The 18,976-nt window shown below is 50.4% G+C and overlaps 1 protein-coding gene and 1 non-coding gene across 2 annotated transcripts in view; both read left to right on the top strand.

Moving 5' to 3' along the window:
- LOC126533113 (inositol-trisphosphate 3-kinase B-like) overlaps positions 1 to 18,976 on the top strand; it is a 256,065-nt gene that overhangs the window by 181,614 nt on the left and 55,475 nt on the right. The gene's annotated exons all lie outside the window — the stretch shown is intronic.
- TRNAS-GGA (transfer RNA serine (anticodon GGA)) lies at positions 12,358 to 12,432 on the top strand. Its single transcript has one exon. It is a non-coding gene; the product is annotated as a tRNA-Ser (tRNA).

The raw sequence follows: 18,976 nt of genomic DNA, 5'->3' as shown, positions 1-18,976 counted from the left end.
AGGGGCTAACTGACTTGCTGCGTTTAGAAAGCTGCAATTGCTGGGAGATTTCTACAGATTAAGCTTATAACAAACAACTTCAGTATAGAACGTTTGCAGCCACAAGCACGTAGGTCCTACAGATATGTGCAGCTGCGGGTATGGGCTGGCTCAGTCGGTAGAGCACGAGACTATAAATCTCCGGGCCTTAGGTTCGAGCCCCACGTTGGACGCCGAAATGTGGGCTCCGGGCCAGGTGGCCAGCTCTCGAGGCATTCAGAAACGGACACCAGGCCAACAAGCGTGCAGCAGTGCCTTAGTCTTGTCTTCTAAGCATCAACTGCCACGGCTGGACAGACAGCCCACGCCCCCGGCAACTTCCGGCCGAGCGCACCCCGCCGTACTAACCATCACTCACTATCAACCATCACTGCACTGACCATAATTTCCGTGCCAGTGGAACAATGGCGGCGCCAGAGTTCCCTCTAGTAATGTTTGCAGGCTACTCTGCGGCTGCGCTTATGCGAACTATTTTAGGTAACGGTAGTATTTGCGCGCGCAACAGGTGGCGGCCTGGCCGGCGACTCCCTCACTTGACCGCCGCTCCACGATGCTTGCGGCGAAGCCTGTTTCGCGCGCTGCTCTCCGTGATCGCGCAAGCGCGCACCCTCGCGATGGTGCCGCCGCCCTGCGACTGTGAGAACCACTACGCCGCGATTCGCACTCCCATTGCATCCGTGCTCGTCTCGCGTGGTTGCATTTATGGCGAACAGATGGCGCATTGGTAGCTCCGCTCGTAGGGTGTCTCGATAGTACCTACTGCGTTTTCCCTCCTTGCGAAATTCTAAACTCTTTTGGCCATGGAGGTTCCTACAAACGTCTAAAAACGTTGGTTCCTACTAGAAAAGAAACACACTGGCGCTGCTATCGTCCAGCTGCCGTATTGTTAACGGTAGTTTGTACATTGGTTTCTTGCATGTTCGTGCTTGTGAATGTGATACTTTCTTGTGGCATTATTGAGCACGCTTTGTCGGTCTTTTTATCGCTCTAAATTTCGAAGCAGTCCTGTATATTTCTGAGTAGTCATTGGGGATCTTTGCATTTACAACGCGATATTTCCTTGAGAATGATCAATTTGCAAACTCTCAAGGCCGTTTGAAGCCAGAAGGAGGAAGTTTTAGGCAAATCCGTGTACTAACTATTATTCCCATTCTGGCTGAGCCGGCATCCCTGAAACTCTCATATCTGATAATAACGATAATGATGATCTATTGGCTTCCCCATTCGAAACCGGGCGGCGACGAATAACGTAACTTGCTTGAAGTAATCAAGTAATCTCTGAGTATTTATTAGTCTAACGTATTGTCCTGTGTCTCCCTTAATATTTCTTTCTTCTCTTCGAGCCTACATATCTACCGTATATTGTAGTTATCTGTGCCTGTAACCAATCCGGTCCTATCAATTTCTGTCTAAGACACTAGGATCAGCGTTCCCTCTTACACTTACCGTGGGAAACTGCGCATTCCATCGTGCATACGTCCAGACGCTGTCACGACGCGCTGTCTTGACGTGCCGTGTTATTCAAGAGTACTTAGCAGGTACAGGAGGAAAGAAAGAGAGAAGGCAGATATGTTAGCCTTAAATGCGTCTGCTTGGGTAGCCTACACTTGGGGACGGGAAAGAGGGAATAGAAAGACGAGGTAGAGAGAAAAGCGGTGGGGAGGGGGGGGGGGGGGGGGGAGGAAAGACGCGGTGAGTTCGCGCACGCGCCGGAATTCGCAAAGCACTTCGTTCGTAAGTGCTCCTTAGCCATTGGCTGGCCGCCTTCGCTAATAATATGGCCAGCATCAGGATACAGCTTTACAGAACCCTTGTACACAACGTAATAAATTCACGTAAGATATAAATTAACATATCGAATTTGTCCGCTTTGGACGCTATCATGGATGCCGTTTACAGGACCGCGATATGTGTTCTTGATGCAGAACCATCAATTTATAAACTTCGTGCGTCTATATTTTTTTTCGAATTTTGGGATTATTGAAAGTCGTTTTCGGGACATTCAGGCCTTCAATAGAAATTCCGCTTCCAACAGTCACTAGAATTTAACTTTCTCTCTCAAATGCAACAAATTTCATTAAAATCGGTCCAGTAGTTATCTCGGAAAGAATGTTTTTGCGTTTTACACGTATTTCAATAGGCCGCGTCGGAGTTGGGCCCAAGCTAAAGCTTCCTCTTAAAAGGGTTATGGGCAGGAGGAAAAGAAACCACGCCGGCACGGTTGTACGCAGATGGCGGTCTTGCAGATACGTGTGAAGTCGCGCGTATACGCACCTTTATTGCAACGCGACGAGAAGTTGCCACCAGCATTCAGTCCATATAGGTCGGTTGTTACCGATAGCGTGCAATTCACCTAACTCGTCGCTGAGGTGACCGAAGTTGTATGGCGTGTGGACCTTCTCGCGCTACAACATCGGCGCTCTACATACACAATGAAAAGGGAAGCAGGCTTAGATGCTCGAGGGTGCGAGTGTATACGTCCTGCCACGGGAGGATACTTTTCTGAGCACTTAGTGTTAGTACCCTTTGAGTATAGTGGAGTGCTTTTCGGTGCCACGGATTGATACTGTTTTCACTTCACTTTAATAACTTGGAAGACTCGTCAATGGGGGTGTTACATAGGGGGTGGGAATACGTCAGCCCATAATTTGCATAGTACAGAGTTTAGCGCATGAACAAGAAAATAAATGAGGTAAGTGTTAAATATATAAAACACAAACTGGTCCTATAATAGTACAAATTGGAACTGAGCAGTACGCTAAACATAAGTCAGGGTTGCATTGTGAAAAGTGAATATAGTGTCACTGTCCATGAAGCGTAGGACAGGTAGGTGATGGCGGCAATTTGGCGTCTCGAGCAAGGTGGTCGAGCAGGTGAGTACTGGCCACGAACTCCTGTCTCAGCCTGGAATCAACGTATTTCGTTACATTCAAATTAAAAAGGCGGTGATCTCGGAAGTTGCTGTGGTCTGCGTTAATAAGGCAACCGTGTACATACGCAGGGTGTGCCAACTGTCACACGCACCAAAATTTGAACATACGCAAATGCCAGGTAGCTGCATGGACAGAGCCAAGGTAATGTTTGCCTTCGCTTGGAGTTGATCGAATTATTTTTTTTGCATTTCGCCTAATTAGGTAATCAGTGTTAATTAATGAATGGACTTCTTAAATATTATAATTCGATGAAAAGTGTCAATGAGAAAATTGTAGAGCAACATGAAAAACTCCCAATACAGCTTTCTGTTGCTCAATACGCGCTACATAAAAGTGTTTTTCTGATTATGAAAGAAGCGCATGAATACACGCACCATTGCCGCGCGACTGGCCGTTCGAGGCACTTTGCGTGAATTTGCGGGCTTCATTTCCTCCATTACGGCGTGCCTCATAACTGTATCGTACTTATCGCACGTAAAATCCCTGATTTTCTTTTTAATACTGAAGTCGGTCCTCAGGGAATCAGGATTTTTCTTTCTTTCTTTCTTTCTTTCTTTCTTTCTTTCTTTCTTTCTTTCTTATCTACTCCGAGAGAGCGAGAGAGAACATATTGAAGGGTCACTCAGCCGTGGCCACGCCTTATCAACTGCGTGGCGCGTGAAGGGCACGCAGAACTGCAGCACGCGTTTATCCCGCAGTCACAAACATTCCCAATTTCAAGTCGCGGCCCGGCTTTCCTCGTCACAAAACTCTGTATACAGGTTTGTGACAGGGGGTAATATTTATGGTCACCTTGTGTATATACCTACAGGCACGTATACGCTGGCGCTTAATTTGCATAGATATACTGATACCAAGTATAGCGAGTTTGCGCTCGTACACTCGGTTATATATGCTAATGCTATTGTGATCATTTCCCACATAAATCCTCTTCCCCCCCCCCCCCCCCTCCGCCCTTTGCAAAAACACACGCTGACGGAGCACAACACGACTATAGGGACCGCGAAGGTAGTTTTACGGCTCGACTGGCCTGTGTGAAAGTCTGCGGGCACTGTCCGTGCGCGTGCATGTATTCGCGCGGCTTTGTTTCCTGTCCTTCCCTCTCGCCCTTTATACCTCTCTCTTCCCTTTCCCTCCTGGTAGGGTAGACAACCAGGCACTTTTCTGCTTAAAGGGACGCTAAAGCGAAACACTAAATCAGTTTAGACTAATAAAGCATTGTTCGAGAACCCTGCAGGCAGCCAATTCAAAGTAATATTTTGATTATTAGATGAGAAAACGAAGGCCGAAATATCAGTATTTGAATTTTGCGCCGAAACCCCAACGCCGGTAGGTCAGTGTGACGTCAGGGATTTCAAAGTATATTTTCGCATTTGGGCCGCGTTGGCTGAGTAAAGGTTCCCTAAACTTGCCATGTGTAATGTTTGGTTCCTTTAGAACACAATGTTGTCTATCTGTACCGCTATATAATTAAGTAGGCCTTAGAAGATGGCATCAAAATCCATGACGTCAGAGCGACCAGGTGCGGGAACTTCAAGGAGGCGTCGCCAGCCGTCTTTCGTTCTTGCGCTTTTTCTGGCTTACCAAGCGCCTTATAGCTGTAAGAGTGGTGTTTTTGTTGTAGAAAGATAATTTACTGGTGCAGAACAAATCATTTTTCTCTTTAGTGTCCCTTTCCTTCTTCTAAAGTGTAAACTCTCTTTACATATATATATATATATATATATATATATATATATATATATATATATATATATATATATATATAGCGGACGCTATTCACGCTCGTTCACATCGGTCGTCTTGGGTCAACGTGTCATTCCGTAAATGAAAACTGTCGCACTATTTTCCTCTCACGCGCTTTGTTTTCTTATATATTTTTTTTTTCTTCCTTCAAGTCACCCAGTTCCTTTGCTCGCGTCATAGAGAGGCTCGCAGGACGTTCGCGCGTAAGTGACAACGGAGCAATCATCCCGAGTTTCGTTTCGCGAAGCTCGCTTAAGAAGCATTCTCGCGAAGCCCCTGTTTTCAAAGCCCGCGGGCTATAATTTTGTTGTCCAGCGGCTTGGCAAATACACACACGGTTGTCGCGTTCCCTCTTTGCGGAAAAATATTCTGAGGAGTGGTTTTGTGTTTCGACAAAAGATATTTTTATCCCTTCCCCCCCCCCCCCCCCCCCCCCCAAACACACACGTACTCTTTTTTTCCCCCGTTTACTGATAGGAGACGTACGCGCACCGTCTGGGCCCGCTTTCACAAGGAGTTCTTACGCTAGAATTGTTCGCGAGAGCAAATTCCAGCCAATGCTGATGCTGGATGACGGCGCGCCGCCCAACCGCGGAGAGCATTTACGAACTAAAAGAAGCTTTGTGAATTCGGACCCTCCATGAGGCCGAATTCACGAGGCGGTTTTTTCGTTCGTAAGTGCTGTTTTACATTGGATCCTGGAGCGGTATTTTCTGTCGACTACTTCGCGGGACGTCACTTTCAGCGGACGTTGATTGGCCAAGCCAGCGAGCGTTCAGAACGCCCGTCACTCCAGCTAGGCGTTGCGCCGGAATGTATACGTCATGCAAAAGTGAAAAGTTATGCCGGAAGATCATCGACGTAGAATGCGGCATCTCACCGAAAGTTTCAAAAAAGCTTGGGCTCCATCCAATCCTTGCTGCGAAGAAGGTTGGACAGCGAAGCTGTAAACGACACCCAGGACGATTATACCCATTGCGACGTGGCTCGAAATTATTCACACGGCGACATTCACACGTACTTTTTAGCCGACGACGTTGAAAAGCGGCGTGCGACCTTGCTTGCGCCGCTACTTCGTGAACCTACAAAGACTGTACCAGAGAGCAGAGAAATGCACTTAACCTGGAATCACAGTCGTTCATACGCGGAGCAACGTAGTCCAAATTCCGCGTCGAGGAATTTCTTCTTATCTTTCGAAGTTGCACCCTTGAAACGATTGATGGCATTGCATAGTGTCGTACCTTCGTCGCTTGGCCGCGTTTTCGGCTTCGCGACATTCGTCATCATCCCGCCACACTTGGCGCTGAGCGTCCCGGACACGGTGTTCATCCGTGGCACGATCACGACGCCGTTCACATTGTGGTCTCTGTTCTCTTCGCCGCGCCTCGTATGTACGCTGCTCTTCAGGAGTCCTCACTGTACATGGCCTTCCCATAGCACTGTTACAACACAAATGCAATGCCTTACTAGGTGGGCCCTGTTTGTGTACGTGTATAATGTAGTGACGTCACGTCATGCGCTACAAACTGCGCTGCCACAAGCCTGCACTTTAGTTGGGTACAGGGGTACTGACGGCACGCCCTCTGTCACGAGCGGATGTCGTTATCAATCATTCTGTACTTCCCATCGTTAACGACCGCCTTATCGTCCGACACGAGACGTGTTTTATGCCTTTCTTTATCGAAACGACTTCTGTGGTATGCAGTGTATCTGTGACTCGAAAGGGTATGCACGCCTTTCGCTTCGATTCTAGCTTACGATTTCACTACCTCCGGGATCGGCCCACGAAAGAGGTGATTTTTTTGCCCGCGGACACGGCAAATGCATTGGGGGGTAGAGTTATACAGCTTCGCTGTGAAAACTGGGCCGATGTAGCGTAGCGATTCCTTTCGGTCGATTAACTGGATTTTATATCGTCCACTGCTCGAGGCCGGCCGATCGTTGTGATATAATGTGGCCGGAGCTCCGCTCGGACCGCTGACGATTGGTGCGTGAGAAGGAATGGCATTGGGAACAGAATCGTTACATAATAGCGGTCCTCAGGAGAAGCGCCTGCAGGTTCTTAAAAGTGCATGGAACTTCGCAACTGGTATGGCTGAGGACTGCTGTTAGGCTAAGGAATTTGAATGCCCGTTCAAGGAATCAATTCGCTCCTGTTCTCGTGGACGCACACCTGAATTAAGGCACATCTATAGCGACACGCGCACGCACGCACGCACGCACGCACGCACACACACACGCACACACACGCACGCACGCGCGCGCGCGCCCGCGAAATAAACAAAAAGTGAGAGAGAGCGCAGGAGAAAGTTGTGCAATTGATAAGAAAAAGGAAACGAAAGTGGAGTTCCCGTGGTCCCCTTATTTTTGCTCATTGCATAACGAGGGCTTACGTGCCTCCCTGCAGTCAACATAATTTTTTCACATGCTCTGCATGCCGTGACCATGAGTAGCGCTAAGCCGGGACTGATGTAAACGTGTGCACAAATAGCGAAGAAAGTGACCGGAGGGTCATGCGCCGCCAATCGCACGCGCGACGCGGAAGATGTGCGACTTTCGCCCACGGAAAGTTGTTCTCGTCCACCTTGTTTTCTATAGTCCTCATTATTTCAACATCATGAGATAACAATGATAATTTCCCCTGTGCTTTTGTTCACTTCATTGCCCGTCTGCTTCGTACGGTCGTGACTTTCGTGCTGCTAATACCGCGTCCATAGGTCCATAGGTCCCAGTGTTGCTTCCATGCCAGCTCAGTCAGGCACAAACCGGCGGTCGCGGAGTGTAGAGTAATAGTATACTAACTCAAGTTACCGGTATCCATGGAGTCCTTGCAGAACACATTGCGACTACTTGTCTGCCTTTTCGAAGAGGACAGATCATTCGAAAAGGAGGCGCAGCCCGTTACTTTTGGAACACCCGTCTTTATACTTTCGCATTATTCTTTCTTTCTTACCCTTTGTCCGTATAGTTATGATCGATGCATTTCAATAGACAACTGTGCGCTCCCGGCACTGACCTCGGGTGCGTCAACCCGATCGCCTCGCAACAGTCTCGAGCTATGCCATGCTTCGTTCGTCTTTTCGCGGTCAGGTGGGGGGGCCCGGATCCATTTCGAGCCGCGGCCAATTACAAGTCTTCAAGGCGAGCCCGCAAGACGAGTAGCGATCTCCACGAGAAAAGATCGCCACCCAAGGGCGCCAAGTGACTTAGCTACTGCGCTGTGCAGCCCGGGATGGGGGGACCAGTCGGATGTGTGCGCCTCGGTTCTCTCAGTGACGTTGGGAAAAGAATCCGCGCGCGCGCTCCTCTTCCATTGTTCCCCTCCGTGGTGGTCGTACGTGCCTGCCGGAACGTCCACAGCGCAGACGCACTTGGAGGACGACCTTCCTCGCTTTTCTCGTTTGTTTGTTTGTTTTTCCTTGCGGCTTTGTTCTCGTCTGTCCTGTAGACTTTCTTTTTCTCTCTTGCTTCTTTTTTTCTTTTTTCCCCTTGGCCGCCTCGCGTGCGTAGTAGCACCTTTCTGGCCACCCGCTGTCTTGCCCTCCTCTGACCGCTCGCGAGGACCTGTCTAGCCTCCGCCGCGACATGTAGGAAAGATAAGCGACGCGCTGTTCTTTCTCCACACTTAAGACACTACTTCTCGTTTCGCCTTCTTTTTTTTTTTTTTTCGTTTCATATTCTCCAGCTTCCGTCATTGTTTTCTATTTCTCCCCGTGTGGGAACGCAGGAAGAAAGCGGTGGCGATAATCGCCACATGTCGTCAGTGCGTGCATGTATGAGTGCGCAGAGAGGTAGAGCGTGTACGCGTGTGCGTGCGTGCGTGTGTGGGGGCGGGGCGGTAAAGTGAGATAAACATTGGTTGTCTGAGATCGGTCATCTGTCCAGCCTGGTGGTCATCCGCCTCAAAACCACGATCTGATTATGAGGCACGCGCCTTAGGCTGTATAGTGGGGGACTCCGGATTATTTCTGACTACGTTGGGACTTGTCCGGGAAGCGGGAGGGGGGGAGAACTTGTGAACTGCTGTGTTTGGAGCAACGTTCTCAACTACCGAGACGCCGCGTTGCGACGTATTTCGCTTAATTTTCTCATGATGAGGAAACAGATATCTTTATTCTTTGCGACGGAGATTGCGAGAAGCGGTGGTGACTGGCGCCTGTGTTTGTAAACACATTTCTTTGTCGCGGACGTTGCCCGTGTGCGATGACACCGCCTTCTTTTGTTGCGCAGGTTGGAAAACTCAGAACTGCTCTCAATATTACCTAGAACAAAGTCATGGCGTGTGTAGGGCTTTATGCTCAGTGAACCATGAGTCAGGGACTCCGTGTAAGGAAACCTCCATGCTGAGTACGTACTCAGAAGAGGCACATTGCAAGCGCTGTCGTTTGTGACAGACACACAACGGACGCAGCCAAACGAAAATCCCGAAACTGCCTCGGTCAGGAAAAAAGAAAATTTGGGAAGGAATGGTATAAGTCTCATACGTGCATTGAGAGCTTATCCGCCAATTGCAGTCTGAACTCTGGATGAATCCATTTACTTCTTTCTTTATTTCTCTCCTGTTCCTTTCCGGGGAGGCTGGTTTGTTTTGTCCTACGTAGTATACCGTGAAAATGCAAGCTTAGCTCGCCGTCGTATATAGCACATTCGAGGAGCGCTGCTTACGAACGTTTGTATGTGCGGTCTATTTGCGTGTTTCTGAACTCTATCTTGTCGAGCGGCTGCAGCCGTCGCAGCGTGTCAAGACATTTCGGAGAGTCCTGCCCCCAGGACAGGTGGCTGCTTCGTGAAGAACTCTTTGAACGCTCGCCATGCGTCGGATCCCGCAGTGACGCGGCCGCGTAACTGCTTACGTATATATACGATCGAAGGCGATGGCATCGTAAAAGAGAAGAAAGAGAGAGAGAAAGGGATTCGTTTTATGTACGTTTACGTATACATATCACTCTCCAATAATATCTCTATGTGTTTTCGAGGCGCAAGAGCCGTATATATTTCACGACAAGGACGGTAGCATCTGAAATATTTCAAAACGTGAATGTTCGACAATCGTCTCGAAAATGTTGCGGCCTGCACTATACGTGGATAACTATTTTTGCTAATAGCTCAATTACCGTCGACACGGTGTTAACAAAGCGGGACTTCTATGTAGGAAGTGCTCTGCAATGCCTGGCACCGCTTCTTCTTTGTATACGCATACAGCCGCTGCGCTCGAAAAAAGGCCGACGCGCCGCGATCACTTGTGTGCGGCATGGATGACGGGTAGGGGCTCGTATAAAAGTCGAATGCGTGCGACTTTTGTAAGTCGCATGCATGCAAGGCCATGGCCTTGCCTTTTATGCTCACTTGTACAACTGCAAAAGGGATAGGATCGGGTTGATCACGTGAGGACGGGGAGCCGAGGTATGTTCTAGACTGACGCTGTGCCCGTCAAGAGTTGTAAGTCCACCGGGTTGGCCGATGCTATATAGTTCACCCCAGTGCAGTGCCGTACGTCGGAGGACACGTTTGTTGGTCCATAGTTGCAGCGCAGCGATACAACCACAAAGAGACATGTGCACACCTCACAGCGCCTGTGTCGTGCGTCCTACACGTGTTTCTTTGTGTTTGTGTTGTTGCGCTGCAAATTATGCCCTTCAGTTCAGTGCTGGGTCTTGTCAAACCAGAACCGGTGCGGTACATCCTGCAGCAAAGCCTCGACTATACCTTTAGAGCAGGTGCTGGGACTTCTGTGAAGTTTTATTGCACGAATGCTGCAATATATGTGTGTTTGGGGGGGATATGGCGACGTGCACATTCCGTCACGCTTTACATATGACACTAATGGCGAGGTGCACACTACATGCTTAGCTGCGTTTACATGAATGCGATTAAGTGGCGTCGAGTCGATTTGTGGGGCTCAAAACCTGTTACCTGGTTTATGTAAACGCTAGTGGGTCGGGCCAAGCGAGCGTCGAGGCGAGCTCGGTCAACCCTAGTGCAAAGGGTGGGTGGACTCGCGCTACGCGCTTTCGCAAGATGCTGACAAACGCTATCGGATCGGGTTGGGGTCAGCTCGATTTCTGACTCGTTTCGAGTTAGTGTAACCGTAACTCTTCACTGCAGCTCACAAAAGAGATAAAACAAGGAGAGGAAAGGTAGCGAGGTCAGCTAGAGTCGACACGTGTTCGGTTTGCTAATGCACACTGGGAGTACGCAATGTGCAGGCGAATCAAATAGACCCAACACTTCTAGCATGTGGCCTCCGAGATCAAATGACCCCGATCTCGGAGGCCGTTTCTAGTAAGGGCGAGTTACTGGGTTCCGTCGTGTCGACGATGCGCGCGCTGACGGCGGAATGCAGTACATGGTGGTCCGGAACAAAAGAGACAGGAGACCTTCTTCTGTGTATGTTGGAGCCCCTTTGGGTTTTCTTTAAAACGCCACTTGACGAACGTGTATGCTCGAGTGGCTCGTCCTCGGAACTGGCCCGAGCGTCGGCTCTCGCTGTCAGCTCGCAAACATATACTCTCGCGCGTGTTCCTTTTCTTTTTCGTTCGTTCTCCGCGAATGACGCGCGAAGCACTGCATCGTGCGAAGCAGCTGTCCACAGCTGGAAGTCGGCGACCTCCGCAGCACTCGCGAGATTTTGGAGGCCGCGGGCCTGCCTTGCGTTTCTCTCGCGGGCGTCTATCGCGCTCGTCAAACACGGCAGCGCTTGTGCGTCATTCGCTGCTGGCTGTGCGGATCGAGTCGCGCGCCTCGGCGTGCTCGTTGCATCCGTCGAGAAGCGCAGCGGGGATAAGGTTTACTCCCGTATCGTAATCTCTGGAAAAGTGAGCCTTCCTGATCAGATTTCCCCGCGTGTATATTCATCGCAGGAGTCCGGAGCGTATACGCCGTCGCCCACGTCGTGTATATGTAATGTTCCCGTGGCTGGGTTACCAGGTGCTCGTCCTGTTGTTGCGCCCCGGTCCAAATTCCTCGCGTTGTCGGGCGCTGTTGTGTCACCGGATGGAATGTGTCGTTCTCCAGACCCAACCACATCCGATGAGTGGCGCTCGGGCGGAGGAGCAGTTGCCGACAAGTCTTGCGAGGCTAAGTGCGCCTGTATAGCAGGCGACGCTGCTCCTCCAGGTATCGAGCGTTCTTTTGGTTTAGTCGAGGTGTGGTTTTTTTTTTTTTTGTCCTTTTCCTTCTCATTGTATGGGTTCACGTATGTATGGGTGGTGTCTGTTTGTGCCCGTTCTCTCTAACTTGTGCTGAGGGGGTTTTCATGCATCGTCTTGGTGCATGCGGAGTAGGGGAGCTAGTGCCATCTGGAGTCATGAGGCAGCGCATACAGTAGGCGATAGAAGTAGATGATGAGGTATTATACTTCTGCTGAAACCTGCAAGGTGGAGAGCAGTAATTAGTAAAGGGAAAATCAGACATCCACCCGTTCGTAGCAATTGCTACAAAGGAAACTCATACGGGTTCCTCGTAAGAAAAGTCTCGCAGTTGAAGAAAAGTTCGTCCTGGTCCAGGACTCGAACCCGGGACCACCGCCTTTCCGGGGCAGTCACTCTACCATCTGAGCTAACCAGGCGGCTAGCGGATGGCAGGGCGAAGTCGGATTTGTAGACAACTCGAAGCAAAGGCAAGAGTTTCTGCTATAGCCGACTGGTTAGCTCAGTTGGTAGAGCGGCTGCCCCGGAAAGGCGGTGGTCCCGGGTTCGAGTCCCGGACCAGGACGAATTTTTCTTCAGCTGCGAGGCTTTTCTTTCGAGGGACCCGTATGGGTTTCCTTCGTAGCAATTGCTACGAAACAGGTGGATGTCTGATTTTCCCTTTACTAGAAGATCTACGCTCTCTTTTCCGCTTCCCCCACGCTCGATTACCACCAGATTACAACGCTATTACAAAAACGCATAATTTTGCCCCTACAGCAATAGGTGACAATATGAATTCTCGGTCTTTACACTCACTATATATAGTATACATATCACTTATAGGAGCGACGATGATGAAACATGAAATTAACCAGTGCTCGAATGTCGACGTGCACTGCGCGGTCATTCCGGAAGTCCGCGTCGGTGAGTGCTATGGTATACGTGGAGACCATTGTAAAGGTGAGTCAGCGGCATTGACACCGCTATATGCGTGTGCGGTCTTCGAAGCGGCAGGACGTACGCGCGCGCTGGCTGCACGAACATGCCGTGCGCGCGCTATAAAGCGGCAGTGAGCTTTATATACGGAGTCTGCGTGTACTCGCCGGCCTTAAATTAATTTCGGTCATTACGTAAATGGTGGAGCGTGCGCCCTGCAGCAAACGAGCGACCGCCACTCGTTAAGTCACACCGTTGCACGCAACTGTTTCATCCACTGCGGGGGACGCACGGCCGAATTCGCCGAAGCGATGATCTCTCTCACGTGCCTTTGGCGCCGCTCCAACGGCTCTCGTGCTCGATAGATTGCCCCGTCGTTGCGAGTGCGTCGATCGCGTGTATAGTTGCGTATACGTCCCAGCGTTCTTTCACGCGTGGAGCTCATTCTGGACTTGCGTGCTCCCGCCCGCGCTACTACTATATGCCGGAAATCGGCCGGAAATAGCCGGCGCAGTCGGGTTCTCATCGACACGTTCGGACGCGTTCGTATGTCCCATCGAATTGATGCGCCGTGCGAAATGTAGTTGCGTCGGGGTACATCCGGTCGTATAGGCACCAGCTCGTGACGATGTGTCGGGTCGCTATTCCGCCGGACCTCTCGATTGAAAACAACGCTTTATGGTCCCCTTCTTGCGTTGCAGCGGTGGCTGGAAAGTCTGGGAGAGGCGCTTCCGCGACGTCCCCGTCCGTCGCCCCGTAGCTCCGTTTTCTTGACCGCGTGCTCGTTGTTCGTTGCGGATGCTCTTCGACCCGGACCCGCTTGCTCCCCTCCCTCCCCTCCTCCTTGCGTGCCCGTCGCGTCCTCTCGTCGCCGTCAGGCAGGCAGCTCGTGTTGCAACGGGAACGCCTGGGCAAGGAGGAAGTCGACCGACCGACCTCTACCAACGTTGCCTCCGCGGATGCGCGCCTGTATACCCCTCTCGGCCGCCCGATTTATCGAGGGTCCCGCCGTGCGTCACTGCTGGCCCGGCTGCGTTCCGGTGGTGGCCGCGATCTCGATAAGGACGTCGGCGCACTGCTCGGGAGCACCTCCGCTGTTGTCCCGTCGCCGATTACGGGGAGTGCCGCGTGTATTAACAGCGGCCATCGCCTCTTCCTCTCCGGCGCCTCCTCCTTTCCCCAATTACTCCCCCTTCCTCGGACGCCGCAGTGCGAGCCGGATATTCATTACGGCCCGAGAAGCTCCCGCGGAGAGCAGCGCACGAGCGGAACGTGTCAAAGCAGAGGTTGACCTCCCGTCCAGTGACTGTGACCCCTTTCGGAGAGGCGTCGTCGTCGTCCTTCTCGGCGCCGTTTGTTCGTCGTGCGGCGGCTTCCGACTGCGCCACGCCGAAGCGCGTGCGTGTGTGTCGCGCGCTTTCCCGCCCCGAGAGCGCATATACCCACTGTGCGGGCCCCATGAGTTGTTGCGCGCTGTGCTGCCGAGAGTACCTCGCCGAACTCCGCGCGCGGGCCTGCCTCGGCCGGGTCATGGATTGGATGACGAGGTGCTACGAGTCCGCCTGCCGCGCCGCCAAGAAGGCCTCGCCGACCGCCTGCGTCCTTCAGGTGGGCTTCTACCGATTGTCTCGGCATCGTGCGCCTTCCCCCCCCCCCCCCATTATCCTGCCCCTTCCCCCTCTCAATCTCTACTCACAATAGTTTTGCTGGTTCGTCCGTCGTGCTATCTCGCGCAGAGACGGGAACAGTCTTATCGGGTGGACAAATATTTTTGTTGAATGGCGTGATTATTATTATTATTATTATTATTATTATTATTATTATTATTATTATTATTATTATTATTATTATTATTATTATTATTATTATTATTTGTGTCTGCGCAATATCGTGCCGGCATCATACGCGACGAGCAGCTACGTGGCTTAATTTCACGCAGTTTTCTTAGCTTGTATCTGCGAAATATAGTGAAGCGGAAATAAGGTGTGCTCGCTTGCATACCGCTCTATAAGCTGATGTTTTTAATAGCCGTCGTCAGTTTATTTCGAATGTCTTTACTCGACTTGTCTAGGCAAACAAGCATTTAAATTCCACCACGGGACAATGGCAATGCTCTGCGTTAATCTGCGAGTATACATCTAGCCAGCGTACGTGTAGCGCGAGCTTCCATATATATATATATATATATATATATATATATATATATATATATATATATACGGGTCCATGGGTGGTGTGTTCTGAGTGGTCGCTATATAGGTAGCCCGCCCGACTTAAAGGAGCACGTGCCTTGACAATACCCGTTTCGCCAGTCCTGATCGTCTTCATATCTGCGTCCACGCGAGATCTGGAGCTCTTTGTAATTCACCCCGACTGCGCCACACATGACTCCTTCGTTGTGCTCTTACCGAAACAAAGGGGCGTATACGGACACGGCTGCGTGGATGTATCGCCGTCTGGAGAACGATCAACGAGATAGCGTTCGTATGCTTCAATTCCACTTTTGTCTCACTTAAGATCCACGTTGTGATATCGTTACAGCGGGCGTTATAGCAGGCGTTCTCCCTTCAGCTGAACTATATCCCAGCTAACTTTAGCCAAACTTAAAAAAAAAAAACATGCGAATGCCACGTAGCTGGGCAGAACCAAGGTAATGCTGTTTGCTGTCGCTTGGAGATGCCATTATTTTTTTTATTCCGCCTAATTAGATCATTAGTCTTAATTAATTAGTAAACTTCTCAGATATTATAAGTGCCTCGAGCGGCCAGTCGCGCGGCAATTTTGCGTGCATTTGCTGGCTTCCTTCACGTTCGGAAAAATACTTTTATGTAGCACGTATTGAGCAACAGAAAGCTGTATCGGGAATTTTTTGCTGTTCCACAATTTCCTCATTGACTCTTTTCATCAAATGATAATATTCGAAGAGTTCACTAATTAATTAAGACTAGCTATGCAATTAGGCGGAATGCAAAAAAAGTTATAGTATCTCTAAACGACGGCGAACGACATTACCTTGGTTCAGTCCAGCTATACGTGGCATTCGCGTATTTTTAAACTCTCGCTCAAGTTAGCTGGGACACCCTGCATAATATACCGCTGCACTCGGCATTCAAATGTGCCGCTCGTCCTGGGCCGCAATCTGTTGTCCAAATCGAGGCAACTCTTGCACCCGTTGGCTGTTAGCGTGGCCGTGCGTCATCTGCAGGTGACGCCGCGCTAACGAGACAAGAAAAAAAGAAGAAAAAATACATTCTACAGCATTTCTACCGACCCTTTTGACTACGTATCACTAGAGTGGTCTAAACTAGGGGACGCAAGCGGCTTGCGTACGCAAGAACTAGTGGCCACGGCACTGCGCATGCGCAGATCCCTACGTCACAGTCTGCGCATGCGCAGTACCGGCGCCCCTAGTTCTTGCGTACGCGAGACGCTTGCGTCCCCTAGTCTAGAACACTCCACTATGTATACATCGTGCGTGCAATGCGTATATATGCTGGCCAAGTCCAAGGATCCAGGATATATACGCGCGATGAGCTTCGGTGTCGTTCGCCTATTACGCATGCGAATTCGGCGTACGTCGGAAGCCGCGCTTTCCATGACGCCACGAGAGGAGTTCGCCCTCTGTATAGGAGCCAAATCGCCGATTTCGGTTGTATGCGCGGACCGGGACGAGGCGCCAGGCAGCGTCATTGAATCGCGGCGCCTCGGAGTCGATCTACTCGGAGCGGCGTCCCGATGCGTCCGGGCACATGTAAATCTGGATGCCCAAACAGTGTCGTACGTCGGCTGCTTCTGGTTCGTTTTTGTTTCGCGGAGCACTTCCATTGAGAAGTGGATCCCTATAGTGACGAGATAGCTCCGCGAAGTATGACTAGCTTGTTCATATCGCGCGAGCTTGACTCCCACCGGTGACCGAGTCCGTGGCCTCTTGAGTGTTGACGTGTTAGCACTATGGTACATACATACATACATACATACATACATACATACATACATACATACATACATACATGCACACATACATGCATACATACATACATACATACATACATACATACATACATACATACATACATACATGCACACATACATACATACATACATACATGCATGCATACATGCATACATACATACATACATACATGCATACATACATGCATACATACATGCATACATACATGCATACATACATGCATACATACATACATACTGTGCAATATGCCTGTACATACATATTTCAACATGGCTCAATGTTCTTACTCACGCAGAGGTAGCGAGAAATCGCGGCAATTTCGTTCCTAATGCATCTCTTCCGTCGTCATCTATGAGCATTGCACATGCATGAGAAGTGAGGCAGCGATAGAAATTCCGCGCCAGCAGCTCGGCGTATGTACAACGTTGGCAGCGCCCGGTGAGTTTATAGATGGATCGTCGGTAATGGGGCGACGATGTCGTAATTCACGTAGATGAGCTCAAGGCGCATTTAACTGCCGCGCTAGAAATTATCATCCATCAGAAACTATATACATTCAACCGGCCGCCTCCAGGCCCGGCGTCGTTTAGCCATCTGCGCCGATGCGATATAGCGCGCGCGTGCTTCGGAAAGTTGATTTCCCAATTATTCCTCCCCGTGTCGTAATTTCTCGGCTCACGATTCGCCAAAGTTGAAGCACGCGCGTAAATCGAATTAGGATTATAGTATCACGTAGCGCGACGAAATGGCTTTCTTTTTTTTTATCATTATTATTGTCGTTATCATCCATGGTTTTAAGAGTTACGGGAGAGGAAAAGCGCGATATGGTGGACACGCACTTGAGAGGGGTGCACACCGAATGACGGCCATTTTGCGATCTCGAGTACCTCTGACTGTGCGTGCGCGCACAGACGACGCGCTGAGGAGGTGGTCAGAAACGTTGGACCGGGGACGTTTCGAGTGGCCTCTCGATAAGCGACAAACGCTTGCGTGACACCTTGCTTTGGCACAGCGGTGACAGGACGGGGGTGCACGATAAAGCGTTGCGGAATGCCGAGCTTTTCTTCATCATCATTTGTGCGTGCGTGCGTGTGTGTGTGTGTGTGCGTGCGTGTGTGTGTGTGTGTGTGTGCGTGTGTGTGTGTGTGTGTGTGTGAGAGAGAGAGAGAGAGAGAGAGAGATGAATTCGGCGGGGGAGTGGGGTGTAGAAGAGGGTGGGGCAAGTTGTGCAGTCACCACGGAAGTCACTTACAGTTGTAGGAAAAGGGAGCACGATCTATCTCAGTGTTTAGGGAGAACTGTAAATGCACGAATGTCGCGGGGCGAAAACCACAGCCAACATGAGAAAGGAGCTTTCTCACGTTGGCTATATATATATAGTATGTCTGTGCATTGACTTGACCCGAGACTCAAGAGCATGTTAATCCCGCCGCGTCCTTTCGTGTATATTAAGACTGTTCCTGACTTCTCAGAACGTTCGCATACCTTCAAGCGACAGGATGTGCCTTCGAAGCGAGATGTTCAGTATCAGAGTCGCGACCTTAACCCGCAATCTTTTCGCTGCAGATCGATATCCTTCGATCGCGAGCAGCCTTACCCTAATTTCTCTTCTTTTCCTTTTTCGAACGATATAGCCGCGCCAAAATCTAAGGGCTCCATTTTCAACTCGTTCAACGGTAGAGAGAAGGCAAAAAACGTTTTCAGGCGGTGGGGGGGGGGGGGGGGGGGGGGCGCAGGAGGGGGTGATTTAGATCGAGTCAAGGCAGTTATGAGGTCCGTAATCGGTCAGGAACACGTGTACGGTTGACTGCCTGCGCATATCTCTGCGTTTGCCAGGTTAGCCGGTTTTTTCCGCACGCAATTTAACTCCCCGTGCGACACGCGCGCAATCTCTCATTGTGCTGTCAGCGCGGCGCTGGTGATGCAACAATTGGTCCGGCTAACGCGCGCTGTCGCTGGGCGCTTCGTGTTGTATGGTGGCTGCGAGAGGCGAGATTGGAGCCCCCCCCCCCCCCCCCCCTGCAATCAGACAGCCTTGCACGGCGCCTATCAACGAGCTGTCTTATATATATGCCTCAGCTGGAGAAGGACTCTGCAAATGCACCCTCTAATGACCGCACGTGTGCGGGCTCTCGCTTCCTTATCGTTATTCGTTATCGTTTTACTGTCCTTATATGCTTTGGATTACTCTGGCAGCCAGTTGGATTGACACGGTACTA

This window comes from Dermacentor andersoni, chromosome 7 (assembly GCF_023375885.2).
Source record: "Dermacentor andersoni chromosome 7, qqDerAnde1_hic_scaffold, whole genome shotgun sequence".
Lineage (NCBI taxonomy): Eukaryota > Metazoa > Arthropoda > Arachnida > Ixodida > Ixodidae > Dermacentor > Dermacentor andersoni.
The sequence above is the reverse complement of the archived record's forward strand: the minus strand, read 5'-3'. Positions and strand labels throughout refer to the sequence as shown.